This window comes from Stegodyphus dumicola, chromosome 3, assembly GCF_044657685.1.
Source record: "Stegodyphus dumicola isolate Sdum_Otavi_A_Nest chromosome 3, ASM4465768v1".
NCBI classification, from domain to species: Eukaryota; Metazoa; Arthropoda; class Arachnida; order Araneae; family Eresidae; genus Stegodyphus; species Stegodyphus dumicola.
In genome coordinates, this window is record NC_140770.1 from 147658831 (window position 1) to 147680529 (window position 21699).

Sequence of the window (21699 nt, forward strand, 5' to 3'; positions counted from 1 at the left end):
TACAGGACGCTATGTTTTCATGATGGTCATTCCACTATACTGGAAATATTAAATCAAACAATAAGTGCAGGAAAAGATTCAGTAAGAGGATATACTCTCTTCTGAAACAATACATTTGACTGTAGTTGTTCCATATGATATTTCTATACAACATCCCAAAATCTTGGTAAATAACTTTCTAAACCAAGTTTACAGTGTAAAGAAAAAGTGTTTTTATCTTAATTGCCTGTTACAAGCAAAAAACTAGATATGAGAAAGAACATGCAGTGTCAGTACAGCTAGATGATCCCTTTTACAGAGTTACTAATTTGAAAACAAGTTAACCTGTAAAACTACCCTTCATATTGGTTTGCTTTAGATTCATTTGGTAACAAATATGTCATTAACGTCTGTACCAATCAATCAATAAACCTTGTTACAAGCAAGTTTTTGTTTGCAGGATGCTGTTCATAATTGGTTTTCTTTTGGTGGTATAGCAATAGCGAAGGGAGAAAGATGCTGGGTAATTTAAATTCAACTAACATAGCAAATTCCATTCTTCTGTAACTTTACAATTTGATACAGCTTTATTTTTTCAGAAATTTATTCTACTATTTCCTCCATTGCAAACAAATTCCACAAGTGCATATTTTAAAATTAATTTCACATTTAAAAAAGTATGATTTGTTTATAAATGATTTGTTATAAAAATAAAAATGAGTTATAAAATTTATTGTAACAGACAAATACACACAATAAAAGGGGAAAAACATACAAAAATGGTGATGCTGCTTATTAAAAACTGAAGAATTGTTATATGCACATACACATGGTTGACACAGTTTGGTGCATCCTGCAAAATTTATTGTGGTAACATGGTAGGGAAAAAAAAAAATGTTTGTCATTTTGTATTGAAATTATTAAGATGTTGATGGCTATGCTAAGTTACACAAAGCAAGGTAACGTACAGTGAGAGCTATGTACCTTAGGTAAAGGGATGCCTTTGAGAAGGTATTTCTATGAGAAATTGACTTGTATTTACATAATACATGAGGAGAAGCAGGAAAATTCCCATGCAGCTATCCCATTCACCAGTATTTATACCTGGATCAAACATCCAGTGTTCAGCTATCTTATCTGCTAGTCTTCTGGTGCCAGTCAAAATAGACAGTAATGTAATATTATACAAGCTAAGTAGCATTGACTTATAAATCACTAAAGAAATAAATACACTTCAGAAAACTTTCCTGTTTTCCGAAAGTGTCAATATCTTCATTATTATAACTTCCTGATATTTCAATGCATGTAATTTATGGTGAACTATTAACTTAAAGCAGAATATTTTTTTTTTTGAATTGGTTGTGTTTAATTATAAGATTATTTTGAAAAACATTGTTAGTAATAAAACTAAAGACTATTATTAGTAATAAAACTGAATAAAACTATTGTTAGTAATAAAATTGAATTTTCTTTACACACTGACTGTTAAATTATTATATTTCAAATCAACAGATTGTAATTATACAATAAGACAAGAGGAAAACTACAGTAGTCATTGAAGCAATTGTTGAGTTTCTGAAAAAACAATAAAAAATTTCAAATCTAACACAGTATACCCTGTTTAATGTTTAATATAGTATGGAAGGTTTTGTAAAGCATCAGCTATTTAAATAAAAAAGCATGCACTAGCTGACAATGAAACCAAATAAAAATCAAACAGAACTCTATTACACGTTATGCAATAAAAACCTTGGACCAGATCTCGAAACATCAACTAGATCTTAGGCAATAAAATTAATAAAAATTTATGTTGATAAGTACTTAAGAACAAATAGAACAAAATGGCCAAATTTTCAACTTAGATAACCAAATAAAACATTTGCGTTCTAGAGGATTTTATTTACTTCACATACATACATACATTATCTTTACATTTACTTTCATAACTCGTATCATACATAACATACTTCATAACATACTCTTATCATCGAATGATTATGATTTTCTATAGTAGTAAGCAAATTTTTTTGGTTTAATCCTAGTATCCGGTGCACACGGGATTTGGCTACTTTTGGCGACTTTATGATGAGGAGTAAAAACGGGACATATACGATGATTAGTTAACGGGTTATTCAAAGAAAATATACAGTTAAACATAGTATATACTATGTATATAGTATATATGCTATGTGTGTATAGTATATATATAGACGTTCTTTGGATCATTTTTGGTGTTGGCGATAATTTTCAAAGTCACGCCAAGGCTGCACCGTATACTAGGATTTTACCATTTTTTTAAGTTTCTACTTCGTGTCTGCAAAGTATTCCTTTAAATTGGAAGGTTTCGCGATATTCATTTTTTTTTTCTGACAAAGTTCATACACGAATCCAAAACATTAAAACCTTCACAAACGATAAACTACGGCCATTTCGTTATCGATGACAAAAGTCTGCCTATCGATAGTAAAAGGAAAGTCTGGGCCATCTGAAAAAGCGGCGACCAGAAAAGTTCTATCGGCAGACATATTGGCAGTGTTTTACTGTGTTGTCCGAAGCTCGAAAGATTTCATCAGAATTAATGTTCGATCGCAAGACAATGATCTACAGAACTCATTTGATTCTCTTTCTGCAAGAAAAGCTTGGTCTTAGCTGTAATGTAAACTGAAGGATATTTAAAATCATTTGTATATATTTGTGGGTTCTTTAGTTTCGAAATCACAATTCATATTCAAACAACACACATTTAGTAAAACATTAATACATCTATAATATAGTTCATCTATTAATACAACATATATAACATCGTTTATCTATTACCACGATATCTATAACATCTTATATCTATTAACATGACAACTATAACGTCTTACATCTCTTAACACAACATCTATATCATCTTGCATCTCCTCTCATAAAACAAGTGGCGAGAGTTCTATCAATTTCACTCGTGCAGTCAACAGCTAAAATTTAGACAGCGCGCGAGGAAAAATATTAAGCTATGGATTTAAAATCCCACATATGTATACATAGAAGTGCAGAATTGCAATAATTATGATCGTTTACTTAAAACGCGTTATTCTTTATTTTAGTATTTACTAATATGCTTGATTGAAAAGAATATAAAAATAGATAAAGTTATTTTTTGCTTCTACTATTTTGATGTAATTAATTGCTGATTAACTAAATATTTAACATGCTTATTTATTAACATCACCGCAGTCGTTTATTTTGTTTGCTATTAATTCTAATCTTAACCATAATTTAAACATGGATATTACATCAAATAAAAAAATAATTAAGTAGATTTACAAAAAGAAGAGTTGATGGTCGAATAACAAGTAATTTCAAAACAATAAGATGTATTTTTTAAATCTAAATATTAGTAGTTTCCACGTGAAACAACTACCCAATAAAGTATTAGAGAATAAAAGATCATCTACACAATTTATTTAAAAAAAAACTTCGAATTCTGATAAGAAGTTAATTAAATTTAGATTTTATCTTACATAAGACTTGCTGTTTAAATTAAAAGTAAAAACTAGGTAGGATTTCTATGACCTCCAGAATTTTAGTCTATAATTTTTCATGAACAATTTCAGTCCGCCTTTTTAAACAAAATGGTGTCTCCAAAATCCTATTAATTAACATCATTTTGCTAATAAAACTCCGGAAATGTATGAATATTTAAAATTTTCAATTATTGTAGAATAAAACATTTACCATCCCTCGGATTGCTTTATTAAAGTTCCAACCTGTTCTGATGTTTCACTGCATAGCCGTGGCTCTACGATATAGCGGCGCAGCGGCGAAACAGGTTTACATTGAGTCTAAGAAAGCTTTCCTAAGTTCTTTACTTGTGCCTTATTCGCCCTCGAAACCAGTAGTAGTTTTATTCAAAATGCACACCAAAATAAAACTGTTGATTTGCCTAATTTTAAATTTTGCACAGGCGTATTTCTGTTCCTATTTGATATGATCAACTATTTTTTTTTATTCCCAATGCGTATTATAACTGTTTTCTAGCAACAAATCGTTCTTAATGTCAACTATATCAAACAGAAGTAGCGTTAAAAGTATAAATTCGTTCTTTGAAAGTTCCTATTTCAAAGAAGTGTGCTTCTGTCTTCTAAAACCTTTATTTATGTCTTAGACGTTAACAAAGATCATTAATGGTCATTTATTGGTATTTTCTTTCTGTTCTATCGGGTATTTGGATAGATCTATGACACACCTGTTTGTGTCAAATCTCATGCTATGCTGTGATCTGAAACTCTGCCTCAGGTCCTCATAAGCGCAGAGTTCCTTGTGCTCTTTGTAACGGTGGGCCATTTCTATTATCTCCATGACTTTACAAACTGCGTATGCAAACATGACAGTTATGAAAAAAGCACTTGCAAGAGCTATCAAGGCAAAACCAAATACAAGGCTGTTTACATTCATGCTTTCCAGCAGCGAATGGAAACCATCGCGTGCCTCTATTGTGTAGTGGAGCGTCACCATCACTATTCCGGAGATGATGAGGAATCCTCCAAACGCCGAACCGGCTACACACAGTTCGGCGCTCGGAAATCTTCTCCTCCAACGATCATCATCTTCAAGGTAACAAATAAGGGCTTCCTCTGCTGGAAATGTACTGCGATCACTCATTGCATCCATTCTCTAGGATCTGCAAGAAAGAGAAAATTTTTAATGTTACAATCATTTGCTTTAGCGAGTTTGCTTTAACGCATATTTATTTATATTTATTTTGGTCACCTTATAAATGGCAGCATGACTTTGCCAAGATTCGACGCAATTTTGAATGACAGTTCCCTAGTGCATCCCACGACTCTTTTCCTCCCACCAAGTCTCTTCCGAGGACTGCTGCTAAAGCACTATACGCTTACAAACATCTAAGACTTCTTCGGGATTCGAAACTAGGTTCAACAATACGGCAGCCAGCATCGCTAGCGGGTCTAGGACTTTCCGCCGTCGCCATGACTTTTCTTTACATGACTGTATTATATCTTGCCGTATTATACTCGTATTAAATTTTAATCGGCTACTTCAGAGAAATCACTCATACAAGCAGGAAATCCACAATTTTATGAAATTTGAATTGAGAACGAAAACTTTGGAATCTTGTCAGCACATTACTCTTTTAAAATTAGTATGTTATGCGTAACGATGTATTTGTATAAAATTGTACACAGAAATATGTTATATAAAATGCTTATTAAATAAAATTAAGTTATTAAACTAAATCAACTTAATATATAATACGAAAAGACGTAAAGACATAATACAGTCGTGTAAAGAAAAATATGTCTTGACGGCGAATAGTTCCATTCGCTCGCTAGCCACTACACCGATTGGGAGTGGCAGATCAGTAACATAAATGAGTAAAGAATGTCTCTGAACCTATAAATAGTAAGGAGCGAGACAAAATGTGTTCCCAATCTTAAACTTTCATTACAGCCTTTCAATTCCAATATCAAGTTAGCATTTTCCGCACTTAGGTGAATTAACATCATAAAATAAACTGCGTTATTACTGTTGCAAAAATCTATCAAAAATGCTTCAAAAGCCATTATAGGTATTTTAGCGGATACCTTCTGCCAGTTTTAAAATAATACGAATGTAAAATAACTAATTCTTTGATATGGGAAACGTAACAGCAAGTTAAGCAACGTCATTTTATGAATCCGCATTGAATACAACCCGATATGATACGACCAATCTAAAACACTCAGGCTACCTTTACATTACATAAATTTTGACATATGTTGCTAGCAGAAGGCATGTCTCAAAGTCGAAAATCATATGCAATCGAACTTCGCCGCAAAGAACTTCAAGGGAACGAAAGTTTGGTCCTCTATACCAGATCCGATAAAAAAATGAATTATCTCTTTAAAAAAAATAAAATAAAATAAAATAAAATTAAAAATTAAAAGCTGAATCACGCGAACATATAGACCTCCCCCCCAAAAAAAAACCTGAATGCGTTCAGATTTTAACGGTCGCCCAAAAGGATTCTCTTAAAATTTAAAATGGTATTTATCACTAGCCATATTGACACAGGCAGCTTAGGTGGAACAGCAAAAACATTTCTAGGATGTTGGATGACTACACATTTAGATTAATATAGAAATACTGTTACTATAAAAATACTTCCCGGATCAATAAACCCCTAGCGGCCTATCCGCTCAACGACGCACCATGATGCATCGAGAAGATATAAAGCAAATTGGACACAAATTGGCATGCATACAGGTTTCGACGGAAAATGCAAAATTTTACATTTTAGCTGCCAAAGAATGAACGGTTGTCGCTACAGCGAATCTGATCTGCGCAACTGGCAGTATATTTAAGAGGAGAAATTACGATTCCAGGTCATAAATTCTTCACGAATTTCATTCCCTGTACTCTGGTAGACAGTAAGTATGCCTCGCATACAGGTGTGCGAAAGATGTACGCAGATGTCAGAATTTGAGAGAGATCGTGTAGTTGGGCTCAAAGAAGCCGGTTGATCTTATCGGCGAATAGCTCGACATTTGAGCAGGAGCGATGCCACTATTAGACGATGTTGGCAGGAATGGGTGGACCATGGCCGCACACAGCGTCAAGAAGGAAGCGGTAGGACTAGAGAAACGAGAGAACGTGAGGACCGAGCAATCGTCAGAGCGCCACTCACAGCCCCAGATGCATCATTATTATCGATTGCACGTGCAACTAGTGCTTCAGTGACCGCAAGGACCATTCATAGATGGCTCACAGAAAGGGGGCTGAGGTCACGGCGCTCCTTACGCCGACTACCATTGACCTCTGTATAACGTCAAGCCCGTTTGCAGTGGTGTCGGGCTCATTCGCACTGGAATGTCACTGACTGGAGTAGAATAGTCTTCAGTGATGAGTCCCGCTTTGAACTGAGCCCCGATGACCAAGCAAGTCGAGTCTGGAGACGACCCGGACAGCGGCGTGATACCAACCTGACTGTCTTCCGTCAGACAGGCCGACAACCAGGAGTGATGGTATGGGGTGCCATTTCATTTCATAGTATGACTCCTTTTGGTGGCAACCGTCGCAACCTTACATCACAGCGGTACATCGACGAAGTTCTAAGGCCCGTTGTGTTGCCCTCCATGTCACGATACCCTAGGCTTACATTTCAGCAAGATAATGCCCGCCCCCACACTGCACATGTTTCTACTGCTTGCCTTAGTGCTTGCCGACCATTACCTTGGCCAGCAAGGTCGCTGGATCTCTCTCCTATTGAGCACGTTTGGAGCATTATGGGCAGGGTCTTTCAACCAGCTCGGGATGTTGACGATATAGCGCGCCAGTTGGACAGAATTTGGCACGATATCACTCAGGAGGACATCCGCAACCTCTATCAATCGAAGCCAAGCCGAATAACTGCTTGCATAAGGGCCAGAGGTGAACAAACGCGTTACTGACTTTTTCAATTTGTGAAGCTCTATCACTTCAATAAATCATTCAATTTTTCTCAAACTGTAATCATTTGTTTTTCTGTACATGTACATCATTTCTACCGATTTTCGTCCCATTCGGATAACTCCTTCTTGGTGCGTCGTTTTTTGTCTAAGAGTGTATATTGCAACAATATCGATTTTTCAGGCAAATAAATTATGCTATTTCTCGAACTGTTTTCGCAACCGTAGACATGTAGTTCCAACTAACAATAATGTTTCAAATAATACTCATAATTTGGTATTTTTTAATTTAAAATATATCAATTTTGAAAAAAGTATGAAATCTAGCTTTTGTAAATTTTGTCATCCTGCCTGCTGACCAAATTACTTGTTTTTGTTCAGAAATTCTAAAGTTAATTGAAAAGAATTGTGTTCCTTTAACTGTTTTCTTTATTTGATGTTTTACATTTTTCTGTATTTTACAGTTTTTAATGAACATGTTCAGAGATTTTATGCATTTTCGTCATGATGTAAGAACTGAATCTGAATTGATTGAATGAGAAGCATATTTCAAATGAAATTCGAGGAGATAAAATGAAGTGCAACAAAGAATGTGCATAATTTAATAGGACGTACAAGACAGTCGTGTGGTATCCACAGTAGATTTTTTTATCGTCAGAGTACAGCAGTGGGAACAAGCAAGATCGTTGGTGGTGGTAGAAGTGCCTACAGGTATACTAGGGACCACTGATCCAAATCGTTTCATCTTGCCGCGTACTAGTAGAATTTCAAAATACCGGGAAAAATACCGGATTAAGCTTCTAATTGGTCCTAGATTAGAAAACCTAAATTCGGACCTCATTTACGTATTTTGCCGTAACATGGGAGAAAGTTTCTTTAAAATCCTTCAACTACTTTATAGTAAGAATGCGCTGCGAAGTTCCACACTCAAGTCTAAAAAATTCGTTCTACTTGAAAACATTCATCTCCATCTGGTATTGAATAAACGATTTATAAAGCTAACAGCATAAACTACAACTGAAATTTTGAGGATATATTACTTGTAACATTTTACGGCTGTCATCCGTCGGAACAAAATGCCAATGATATCCATTTTAGAATTTGCACAGTTTTTGAAAGTTTGATGAGACCTTCTTTTGAATTAAACTACATACTAATATTGAACATTTACGTTATTTTAAAAAATACAAAAAAAAATGTTATGTTTTAAAAAAAATCTGAAAGAATCAGATTTTAATTGTAGCCTAAAGAATCAGTTACGATATTTTACACTCTCTTTGAACTTGCAGTCTACCGGTCTGATCCTGAACTCATTACTGCTAACAAAAACTAACGGCATTTGGTTTAAGCAATGCTACGCAGACCATGCAAAGATTACTGGACCAAGTTCTGTCAGATTTAAATTTCTGTTTCGTATACATAGATGACATTTTGATTGCTTCGTCATCCCTCGATGAACATATACTTCACATCGAAGAAGTTTTTAAGAGATTAAAATTCATAATTTGACTGTCAACCTTCCTAAATGCACATTTGCTTCAGAACGCGTAAAATGTTTAGGTGATCGATAAAAATGGAATCATTCCTTTATCAGATAAAATTAAAGTTACCCAAGATTTTCCCAAACCCAAAACTGTTAATGATCTCAGATGTTTTTGGGGAATTCTTAATTTCTATAGGAGATTTTTAAATCATGCTGCTGAAGTTCAACTTGTTTTAAATCGTATACTCGGATGCTGTAAGAAGAATGACAAAACACCTTTAAATTGGTCAATAGATACTGAAACAGCCTTTGAATCATGTAAACAGCTTCTGACACAGGCTACAAATTTAATCCACCCAGACCCAAAAAAGAAAATTCCTCTCACGCGCGACATATCAGACAAAGCCCTAGGCGCTTGTGCCCAACGTCCAACAACTCAATGCACAAACATGGGAACCATTAGGATTTTTCTCCAGAAATTGAGCGATACGGAACAAAAGTATAGTACGTACGACCGACAGCTGCTATCAATATTTGCTGCTATCAAATACTTCAGATATTTGCTTGAAGGTACGAACTTGACAGTACTTACAGATCATAAGCCACTCTCAAATGCATCAAAAGGCAATCAAAATTTATCCAAAAGTATGACAAGCTCTCACATCGACAAATTAATCAACTTATTTTCATACGTCAGTTCACTACTGGTATTCAATGTGTGAGTGGTGCAAAAAATGGACCAGTTGATGCTCTTTCTCGTATCGAAATGGTTGCTAATTTCATTCCTATTAAATATGAATCTATATAGCAAGCACAACAGAGTGACACTGTACTCCAATCCTTTTTAGACAAAGAAAATCCAGTTCTAAAATTGAAGAAGTTAAAAATGCCTAAGAGTTCTGTAGAACTGTATTGGGACATTTCACATGATAAAATCCGTCTTTTTGTTCCAGACAGTCAGAAAACTTGTCTTTTCAGCTCTGCATGATCTTTCCCATCCTGGCACTGCTGAAGTTAATTAGTGACCGATTTGTCTGGCCCGGAAGGAAAAAGGATGTCATAAACTTCTCTAAAACTTGCATACAATGTCAAAAGGCTAAAGTGTCTCGTCATGTACACTCTCCTTTAACTACTTTTATAGTTCCAGATGAACGTTTTTCTCATGTAAATATAGATTTGATTGGACCTCTTCCTTCATCTCAAGGAATGTCTTACTTTCTGACATGCATCGGCAGGTATACTCGCTGGCCTGAAGAGTATCCATTGAAAGATATACGGGCAGAGACCGTCGCCATCACTCTTTATGCTGGCTGGATCTCAAGATTCGCTGTGCCTGCTCAGATCACCACTGATCGTGGTAGTCAATTTCGCAGCAACCTCTTTCGAGAACTAGCTAAAAACTTTGGTATTCGCTGTTCTCATACCACCACGTACCACCCAGAAGCCAACGGCATCATTGAAAAATGGCACAGATCGCTCAAACAATCCATAATGTGTCATGCATCTGTACACTGGATTATCGCATTGCCTCCAGTTCTTTTTGGGTCTTCGGACCGCTTTTAAAGGGGAACTTAACTGCTCTCTAGCCGAACTGGTGTATGGTCAAACTTTGCGTCTTCCGGGTCAATTCTTTATGCCTCCTGACAGCAATATTCTGAGGAGTGACTTCCTACAAAAATTAAATGATAATATAGAACATCTTCGCCAGACTGCTACTATAAATCACTAAAAAACAGAGCTTTGTGTATAAACACTTAGATAAATGTTCTCATGTTTTTCTGCGTGTAGACGCAGTAAAATACTCATTGCATACACCTTACACTGGCCCGTACAAAGTTCTTCGACGTGGTGACAAAAGCTTTACCATATCTAAAAAAGGACATAATATCACTGTGTCTATGGACAGAGTAAAGCCTGCGTATTTATTCCCAGACGATGTATCTGAACCTCCTAGTTTACCTGATATGGATAAAGCAACCAGCCTATCGAGTAAATGAACAGTCACCTGAAAAAGTACTCAAATTACCAAAAGTGTTACAAATTACCAAACTCGTTCAGGACGTCGTGTCCACTTTCCCAAATGATTCGTGCAAGACTAATTTTTCCCCCTCTCTTTTTTCACATTTCCCATCACACCCCCCAGGCATGGAGGTAGGAAGTAAGATGGAGTAGCCCTAAACAAGTTTCTCCCGTACCCTGCTCTGAAGCACCGGCGATCCCTACGTGGTGACCAAAACATTGGGTCATTTACCATTGAGTTCAATGGGATCTGACGCGTTCGGATGTAAATATTTTGTAATTACGTCGTAAATATACATATAAATGTATATATTTTCTTTTTCTAGAACACTTCAGAGTCCTAAGTATATGAAAACAACATATTTTTAAACAACATTTCATTCTGAACGGAATTAAATGCTATATACTTTTCACAGGACAGTTTTCTCAGAATGGTTTAATTTGAATGAAATATTTTCACAAGTTTTCGTTAATTACATTAGAAAAAAAATTTAAGGCAATTTGATTTTATTCGGTTAAGGTACAAAAATTAAGATCAAAGTTTATTGTATTATTAATATTAAAATTATGCATTATTTCTTTTCTATTTATAGAGCTTCTTCCTAAAATACTTTCTTAAATATGACAGGATTTTTTGGCTTCTGAGGCATCTTTTAAATCGAAAAATGTAAGTCAATTTATAATTAATGCTCTATTCAGTTCATTTTAAATTAGAGAATTATTAGGAATTAGCGAAATACTTTAAATAGTACTTGACTTTCTCTGAACATTTCTGAAAGGGAATAAAATAAGTTATTTTTTTTTAAGTATTATTTAAAACTTGTAACTGAGTTATTATAAAATGTAGGGGGAATAATTCTTTTAATTATACTTATCAGATTTTTTTTTACCCTTCATTTCAACAATACATATTCCAAAATTCTTTATTACTTTCTCAAGTGCGCATCTCATAGCATTTGCTTCACAATACCTTTTAACAGATTGCTTTCCAATACGAACAATTCTTGCTTAAATAGTTTTATAACGTTTTTGTCAACAGGATTTCAATTTATGTTTACAATTCAATATTAAGGTTATTATATATTTAGACAACATTTATAATACTTATAAATTTGATACATTTAATAATTAGATTTCTTCACAGTACTTTCACAGTTGTTTATAAGTGAATAAATTCTTCATTTCAAATACATTTATAAATAATTTAATGACCTGCGTTCGTTAAGAAGCCAGCATAAAACTCGAATTTCCGAGAAAAAAAGACTTGCGTGGGAAACATTTTACAATCTGGAATCAATAAGAGGACCATTCATGATCGGGCCTCCTTTGGCAGGATATACAAATGTTTTCACCTCCGTCGATTACCCTATTTTCAAATTCTTAATAAGCTGTCTTGATGATGTAGCACGTTCGCATGGTCACATCATCTTGACCGCACATGGTACTTCCGCCAAATTTGCAAATGTATCCCTCTTCTGTTCCACACATTTGTGTAAAACTGTACATAATTTTACACAAATGTGTGGTTCCAAATAAAGGGAAAGCTAACTCATTGGCATATCTGTGTGTATATTTATTAATTTTGACGAGGACTGCAGCATTTGATGGTAATTTTATTTTTAATTAACCCAAATAAGTAAAACGTGTAAGCCCAAAGTGATTATTTTTCAGATATATAAAATTAAAACGATGAGTTTAAAATGGGCAGCAGTAAAGCCTCTCTTCTAAAAAATTTTAAAAGTTACATGTTAAATAATATATGGATGTGAAAAAAAAAATGTTTTATATAAAACATTTTGGCGTTCGGAAAATAAAATAAAAGGGGCGAATACTCTATCAAGGGTATCGAAAGACGTATACAATTTTAAAAGTTCCGTAAGGTATTTTTCATTCTTTAAGCATAACATTTTTCTTAAAATCTATATTTTTGTAGTTCAACAGCTTAGAATTTTATAAAACAAATTCATAATCAAAATCGATGTTGTTAGTTATCGAAAAATAACCAAGATGTGATTTTTGCGTAAATGTCACTAAACTATACAAATTGCTATTATCCATCACACTATGAATGTTTCTTTCACGTTCCTTTTTCGATTTGTATGGAACTGTTGTGTGTCGAAATACTATCAGAACTCTGTCAAGCGAGCTTTGGAATGTAAACAAAGAACACTCCATCTGGTGACCCAAGCTTCAAAGCAGTGCTTTACTTCTAGTGCCGACTGGCCCCTCCTTCCTTTCCTACCTTCATGCTCCCAGGAAGAGAGATGGTGTGGGGCCACCGTTCCCCCCACATTTCATCAGTGCCTCGAGTTTTCCTCCTCGCGCATGCGAGATAAGAATTTCATCTCTGCGTAACTGCAAAAAGAAAACTTTTGCCTTCTATTTTTTACGAGTCCGCGTACACAGTGTTATCCTAACGCTATGTATATATTTTGATTTGTTAAAAGAGTTTATTTTTCTAAATGGGTGTTTAGCATTTAATAAGACCTCAAAAATGTTTACATGATAACTCCAAATAGGCATTCCTGTTCATCCATTTGGAACTACGGTTGTTAATAACAAATCACATAAAGACGTTTGAATTTATCTTATGAATTATGGTTTTTAGAATGTAAATACAAGCGAACGATTATGTTACAGTAAGTATTCTGCGATTGACAAAGTGAACATGTCTTTGTGTTACTGATATTTAGAATATGTGTTTAAGAAAAACACACAGAGAGAGATTATTGAGATATAGTTATGATTAATTTTAAGGGAGATAAAAAATATAAAGAATAAAAATTTTGTTTTAAAAAATTAAATGTGTAACGAAAAGAGAAAAAAATGATAACAATAATTTACAGTAATAACGAACGCCTTGCCTTTTTCTACTCTTAAATTTACTTGCACTTATAGATACTCTTTTTTTTAGTTTCAGATGATTTTCTTAGTATTGAGCATTAAAATTTTAGTTTTCAGCTTATTAATTAGTTAAATAATTAATTAAATGTTTATTTTAAAATCTTTGAATTTAAGAATAATAGTAATGTCTAGCTTTGTTTTAAATTAAATATTTTCCATATAGTTTCCTGAGTCAGAAAATCACATTTCTGTTCTAACCTATTACCAGTTTGATGCTCTTGCTTAATGTCATAGATTGTAACTTGTGGCGCCATCTCTTCTAACTACGGGGAAACAATTGATGGGGCAGTAAAATGATAATATGTTTTTATTATGTTAATATGTTATGTACAAATATCTTAATCATGAAAACAAGCTGTAATTGACGATCTGTATAAGATATACATTAATTTAATTTTTTTCTGAACTTATCAATGAAAACTCGAACTCGAAAATGCAGATTATTGTTTTTTAAAATTTTCATCAACTTGTTGCCCAAAGTGATATATTTTTTTAATTTGACATTGCCAAAACATGAATATTTTCGTCATTTAAAATGCTTTTGTAATTACAAAGTGTATGTTTACTATTAACGATAGCGAAAGTAAAGGCCGGGTGATGGAAGTGGATATATGTATATCGAAACAGACGTCACGAAAAAATTAAAAATTTATTTTGAATTCATTTTACAATGCGTTTTGGAAGAAAGAGTCCTTTTTTCTATCCGTATGTACAAATGTCACGCAAAGACATCTTACAAATGAATTCGACAGCGGTCAATATAGATATATTCGTTGAAGTATGGTACCTGAAATTTTTCGCGATTACAATACTTCCTTTACTTCGTACAAAGAAATTTAAAAAAAAAAAAAAAAAAAAAAAAAAATTCTTAATAATTAGTTATATTAATTTTATAGTAATTAATTTTTATCACAGTTATCTAATTAATTATAATAATTATGTTATAATAAATATATGCCAAATTTCTCTTTGATTTTTGCTCTGAAATCTATATGCATTATTAAATATCTCTGGATTTGGGGAGGGGGTAATTATAAAAAAAAAAAAAAAAAAAAGAGAAAAAATTCTTGTATAAAATATCACTTTGAAATCTGACCAGGAAATTTGAAATATATTTTCTCAGCTGTAGAATTATATGGCCTTCTTATTTTTTATAATAAGCTGATAATAAAAGATATTACTCTAAAAATATTATGATCCTGTTTATACAACAGGTCAACATTGGCCCAAATGATTAAATACGCTGTTTGGGTTTAATACTTGCTATCAGATAAATTACATGATACGTACAGGACAATTTCTCAGGTTTTTTCACATGAAAAATTAATGCGAACCGTTTTTTATGCCGAAATGTTTTTCACAAAGTACTCCTCTCTTTTTGTGACCTTTACCTCTCTCTTACCTCTCTTCTTTGACACTACATCTACTTATCGTGGATCCAATGTAGCGTGGAATTGTGGATCCACGTATTGTGGCAGTTGTATCCAATGTATTGAGTCTCGTTACAAAGGGATTAGTGCCCTTAAAATAATGTTTACAATTTTAAATTTAGATTCTTATGTTTACACTTAATGGTGCTTAACTTAATTATTTTGCTAATTTAATTTTTCTTTCACTTTCCCCCTCCTTTCCTGTAAAGTGCCAAACCTGACTGAGTCTGGCATTTCGAAAACTTGTAACTATAGCAAAAATTTTATGTAATTGCAAAAAAAAAAAAAAAAAAAAAAAAAAAAATAGTTTTGTAAAAAGAAAATGCATGATATTAGAAAAGCTGTGCCTGAAACTCCAGAAATGTTTGTTTGAAATTATTTTGCTTATCTATATTCAATTATTTTGCTTACCTATATTCAATTATTTTGCTTATCTATATTCATGATGCATGTTCTGGAAATACGGAGAAGAGGGGGGGGGCTTTCTCTTTTGGGTGTCATATTCGAGGAAAAAAAAAAGAATGTGGGACGACTTTTGGCTATTGGAAAAAAAGGGTCTGACTGCGAGACTAGAAAATATAATGTTTTTTACCCTCTAAAAAGTTGAAGAAAGTGGGCTAACGTTTGGGGATTCCAGCTTGTGACCATGGAAAAAGGGGGCTGGTAGAGAAGCTAGAGCTGTCCCTTTTTATTTATTTATTTATTGTGTAAGGGATACATTTGAAGTTCTTAGGTTATTCTCATCGCCAATATATTATTTAGAAGACTTTTACACAGGCAGGTTTCTTACAAGCGCAGTACTGTATATATTGTACCTACGAATGGATGTTCTTGCGTGTAGAATATGTTTGTAATGTATGTTAACTGGATCCCAAATGATCGTTTTTTATCTGAACATTTATCGATCTTAAATTTCTAGCCCACGTAGTTTCTGTACATGTAGTATTTTGTTCAATGTAGAGTGTATATGTGTCAGCAGTTGTAGAGACATTAGGGACTTTTTTGAAAGCAGGAGACGTGGAAAAATGAGCAATGCCCTCGCTGGCACTCGAACCAGGGACCTCTCGAATACGCGTCGAACGTGCTGACCACTACACCACGAAGGCATACTAAGAAGGCTGGAGAAATAAATACCTTATATACGCTCCCTTTTAAAGGGCGACTGGGGTTTTAAGGGACCCAATCACCAAATGCTGGTGGTGAAGAATCATCATTCATCACCTTTTTAGTTCGGGCGCCACTGTAGAGACATTGGGAATTTTGTTGAAAGGAGTTTGAGAAGACGTGAAAATGAGCAATGGCCTCGCCGGGACTTGAACCACGGACCTCTCGAATACGCGTCGAGGGTGCTGACCACTGCACCACGAAGGCATACTAAGAAGGCCTTAAACAGTCAAAGATTAAAGAGAAAGTCTAAGATAGGTTTGTAGAAAAAAGCATTACGAGAGTAAAGCTAATTAAGCTGTTGGTTCTTTGCTAAGATAGCTTAATAAGATGCACATAAAGACTTAATACCTTAATATTTTACTGAACTACAAATAATACTACCATATTAACACCAGATCCATCATTTTCCAACTCTAAAACTAATTTTCTCTTAAAACATTGTATTCCAAAAGGAAATCGAGAATAAGAACTCTTAACACAAAAATATAATACAATTAATTATATGTAAAGTGAAAATTTATAATTATTAATATATTTTTGAGTTATTTCAAATTAATTATTTACATTTTTATGGCGTTACATTTATGCACCTTATGCCGTTACAAAAAAAAAAAAAAAAAATTCGGAAGGACCTGCAAGATGAGAGTACGAGGGTAAATAAACAATGTAACGAAACGGGAAATAAAATGAACAAATCTCCGGAAGACATATATGGCAAAAAAATTTCACTTTTATAAACAAGCAAAGAGCAGATGATAATGTAATAGACTTTGTATTTATCGTACGAGTTATTGGGGGAACATTCATTAGTTGAAAATGCAGATATAGAGAAAGTGCACGAAAGAGAAGAATCAACTTCAAATTTAATCGTATTTAATATGCACGAAATTTATTACCTAGCTTTTTACAATTGTTTTCGAAAAAAAATAATTAGTGGTAGCAAATTATGTAACAGTTCATAGAAACATTTTCTGTAAAATATATTTTTTAAAGGGGACCCCGTTGGGGATTCCACATATCCCAACTTGGGGGGGGGATTGAAATTATTTAAGACGATCCTAGCTGAGTTGTTAATCAAAGTTTCATTAACTTCACACAAAACATAAAATGAATAAAAATAAATAAATGAAAAAGAATCTTAAAAGTTTCAGATTTTAAATTACGTCTAAAGGGGCGTTCTTTTTGCGTTTTGTGTGTTAAATTTATTTATGAAATATCATGTTCTTCGCACTTAAACCATAAAATTCATTTCAACATCAATATCGCAAAAAATTTTTAAATCAGCATGTCTTTAGAGTTTCCGTTACACAGTTTCGCGCGCTAGAGATAAAAGTGTTTTTATGTACAACGTTGCCATGGCTCGCTTTGAAATCCTTGATTTTGTTAATCAAAAATTCTTTAAAGTTTTACAAAATATGAAATCGATAATAAAACAAATTCTAAATTTCAAATTCGTGCTTCCAAGATATCCATATTCGCAGAAGGATTACTTTACTCAAAATTCGATAGCTTTAGGTACCGTTATTTTATCATAATGCGAGAAACAAAATTTATGCAGATTCTTCATTATTTAATTTCTTTAAATAGAATACAGGGTGATAATATTTGATGGCAACAATTTGAAAAGTGAAATAACGCTTGTAAAGAATCAACGCAAAATGCCAAAAGGAAAGTAGTAGTCCTTCCGGGCAAATTGCTCTTTTGGACTAAAAATTCACCCTCGAGGTGCACATGTTAGAGTGGAGAGTTCAAACTCTGATAACTTCAGGTGCCACAGTTTTTCAGTAATGCGAGGAACTTACACACATACATAAATACATACATACATACATACATATAGATTCCTTATTATTTAATATAGGAAATAATAAGAGATTCTCGGTTTAGTTTTTGAATAATTTTCTGATCGATTCCCGACCGTAAATCAAAATGAGTTCTTTTAAAATAACTTTTGTGTACAAGATAAAAATTCCAAGATAAAGTTCATTTCAAATACCAAAGAAACCCAAATAGAAATATTTTTCATACGGTTTCTGATCACTAAAGAATAAGATGAGGAAGCTAAACTAAAATCACTCACCTAAAACAGAAGTAGAATTTTATTCTTTCTCTAAAATCCTAAATGGTCCTAAATGGTCTGTCAAAGGCGTTTCCCCATGAGTATCTACGATCGAATGTGGCAGTTATAAGGTTTCGCCCAATCCAATTGACTCGCTCCGTAATTGGATGAAGGACCCTCACTGAAAAGTCCGTTCAATCTTAAGCTCTTGATCATATCTATGCATCCGTGACTGTAACTGGGGGACATCGTTTAGGAAATGTTGCTGGCAGAGAAACCGTGTGCTTCTTTGCAAAACAAACTAAAATATTTTATATATAATAAATACTAAAAATCTGAGATTTTTTGAATAGACCAACTGTGCTTTCACGTTCAAATCTCTACAGCAATGTTTCTGAAATGACAAAAATCTTTACAGGCATCCAATATAAGAATAAACAAAACTTTGTGGAAGTGACAGATTCAATTTGAGAAAACACTGTGGAAAAAGCAGTATCCAGAATTCTAGTTTCTAGTAATCTAGAGTTCTAGTAACATTTTTCACGAAATATATTAAAAATTTAAAGAAACATACTGTTGATTTATTATACGTAAAATGCGAATATAAATTTTGCGGAGGAAAAAAGTTTCATGTTTTAAAAATTCTTAAAAAGCAGCGATTAAAGATAATTGCAGAATATTTTTCTTTTAACCATAATATCTCTTCGCGTTAAATTTGTGCGAATTCAAGTGACACATTCTTTTTACAAATGTAAATTTAATTCACTTTCATAGAAAAATTATATTAATTAAAATCATAAGAAGTTGACAGACTGTTTAAGATTTTAGAAAATAATAATGAGCAAAATATGCCTCAGAATAATTCTCTAATGAAATGCGGCGATTTAAAAAAATGGCAGCGAAATGTAAGATATTTGTCTTTCAAATTTAATCAACAAACTCGACGGTTTAAAAGAAATGTGTCGCAACAGCTTGAAAAAAAGCATTTTGATCTCCCACGCACCAGTGTATTGCCATTCAGAAAAAACTGAGATATTTAATTTTTATTCCAAAGGGGCTTTGTCCCTGAAGGACTATTGTTCTCGTTTTGCGATTTTGCGTTGATTCACTAGAAATATCCATATCACTTTTCAAACTGTTGCCACTCAATTTTAGAGTCCTGCATTATATTTGAAGAAATTAAATAATGAAAAATCTGCATAAATGTATGTATATTTTTCGCATTGTGATAAAACAACGGTACACAGAGCCATCGAATTTTGAATGACGTAATCCTACTGAGAATGTGAGTATGTGGAAGCACAAAATTGGAGTTTGGAATTTGTTTTATTATCGATTTCCTATTTTTAACACTTTAACGGACTTTTGATTAAATAACTCAAGGGTTTCAAAGCGAGCCATGGCAGCGTTGTACAGAAAAACATGTTTGTCTCCAGCGCGCGAGACTGTGTATCGGAAATTCTAAAGACATGCTCAATTAAAAGCTATTTTGCGATATTGCTCTTGAACTGAATTTTATGGTTTAAGTGCAAAGAGCATGATGTCGAATAAATAAAAGTAACAGACAAGCTGTTAAAAAAACGCCCTGATTTAAAATCTAAAACCTTTCATTTTTTTTTTAAATTTAATTTGTCTGTTATAGTTTAACGAATTAAGTAATTTAAAAGAAATAAGGTGAGCAGTTCATATCTATCATTACCGTATTTCCTTACGTACTTCCCCCCTTCCCCCTCGTATTTCTTCTTTTTTTCCTCATATGATTTTAAAATAACAAATTGCATGAGCATAATGATAACGCTCTTAGCGTTTGAAATCTTTTAGTTAAATTTTGCGAAAAGGCTTTTGGCATACCAATTTTAATAAAATTATAGCTTGAAGAATGTTACACACTAGTAAATAACAAAAAATATCATTGAATGGCATATAGAAAAGTCAGCCTCGAACTATTTTCAGTTATTTATTAACTCACCCCTCAAGTCAAACTAAAAATGATATCAAACGTATAAAATTTTAAAATAAAATACCTTTATCAATTTTCGTCCTCTGAATGTCAAACTTCCGTAGTTGACCCTTTATATTGAATATAAAATTTTCGTACAGTTAAATACAGTGGCGGGAGAACAGCATAAAAAAATTACCTTTTGTGGGGGGGGGGGGCTTTGAAATTCCCAAAACATGAATGTTTGAATTATTTAAACTTTTTTGTGAATGGAAGTTTATGCCTAAAAACAGCGGTTAAGGAAAAAACAGACGACTAAAAACTTCTGTGGACATGGTGTATACTTTTTCAATATAGAAATTTATCCAATCCAGGCAAACATGCTAGCTGTATAAGGGTTTTCGATATTTTTCCTATGTAATGTAGAAATGAAATATGGAGGCAGGAGTGAAGAAAAATGAGCAAAGCCGTCGCCGGGAATCGAACTATGGGCCTGTGGAATACGCGCCCAGCGTGCTGACCACTACACCACGAAGGCATGCTAGGAAGGCTGGAGAAATACCTTATATACTAACCCTTTTAAAGAGCGACAGAGGTTTTTAGGGGACCTTGTCGCCAAATCTTTGGGGGTGAAGAATCATCATCTACCACCCTTTTAATTCGGCGCCACTGTAGAGACATTAGCTATTTTGGAGGCAGGAATGATGAAAGATGAGCAACGCCCTTGCCGGAAATTGAACCGCAGACCTCTTAAATACGCGTCCAGCGTGCAGACCACTACACCACAAAGGAACGCTAAGAATTCGGAAGAAATACCTTATATACTCCCCATTTTAAGGGTCAACTGGGGTTTAGGGGACCCAATCGCCAAATCCTGGGTGTGGAGAATCATAATCCACCACCCTTTTAGTTCGACGCTACTGTAGAGACATTAGCTATTTTGGAGGCAGGAGTGATGAAAAATGAGCAACGTCCTCGCTGGGAATGGAACCGCGGACCTCTTGAATACGCGCCTAGCGTGCAGACCAGTGCACCACGAAGGTAAGCTAAGAATTCGGGAGAAATACCCAATTTCCCTCAGAAAGTCTTCTGCGAAGGCACCCCTTCCCTTAGGCAGGTACCCTAGTGTTCTTTGCCATAATTTTAAAAAAAAAATCAAGCCAGTCCTTAGAAAGTCCTCCACGGAGACATCCCTTCCATTAGATGGATAACTTAATGTGCTTGCGATGTTAACTAGCCTCAGAATATGATTCCTAATTTTGTCCTCCAAGCAATTAAATCAAAAC

General features: G+C 33.9%; 1 long non-coding RNA gene across 1 annotated transcript; it reads right to left on the reverse strand.

The window, feature by feature from the left end:
* Window positions 1-1857: 1857 nt before the first annotated feature.
* LOC118194082 (uncharacterized) lies at window positions 1858-18582 on the reverse strand. The gene is made up of 2 exons (XR_004759043.2): window positions 18496-18582; window positions 1858-4645 (listed from the first exon to the last, which is right to left on the reverse strand). It is a non-coding gene; the product is annotated as an uncharacterized LOC118194082 (long non-coding RNA).
* Window positions 18583-21699: the final 3117 nt, after the last annotated feature.